Source organism: Octopus bimaculoides, chromosome 1 (assembly GCF_046866305.1).
Source record: "Octopus bimaculoides isolate indiv1 chromosome 1, ASM4686630v1, whole genome shotgun sequence".
NCBI classification, from domain to species: Eukaryota; Metazoa; Mollusca; class Cephalopoda; order Octopoda; family Octopodidae; genus Octopus; species Octopus bimaculoides.
The window spans coordinates 64,489,493-64,489,949 of NC_142928.1; positions in this window are offsets into that span (position 1 = coordinate 64,489,493).

Sequence of the window (457 nt, forward strand, 5' to 3'; positions counted from 1 at the left end):
GTAACCGACTTAACCCCTACCCCGAAATTTGCTGGCCTTGTGACAAAATATGAAACCAATCTATTGATCTCTCGCTCTGTCTCTATCTCTGCATCAATCGAAATTTTACTCCAACTTTCACTTTCAAGTATCCCACTCAGTCAATTCATCAACTTTCGCATTTCCTCCCGCCTTCCCCCCTCTCTCTCTCTCTCTTATTATCTGCAGTCCCCCCTCCTACTCTTAATCCCTCTCCACTGACCCTCCCCTTTTACCATTGTCGACAACATTCCTAGTCTTCTACCTATTCCTATCCTCTCACTTTCACTCTTTCACTCTATAATCACCGCAACAAATACTACCCTCCTCCCTCTCCCCCTTTATCTCCGCCTCTCTCCCCTCTGTCTCCTCCTCTCTCTCCCTCTTTCTCACTCCCTCTGTTTGTTTCCCACCCTTTCTTCTCTCCCGTCTTTCTTTG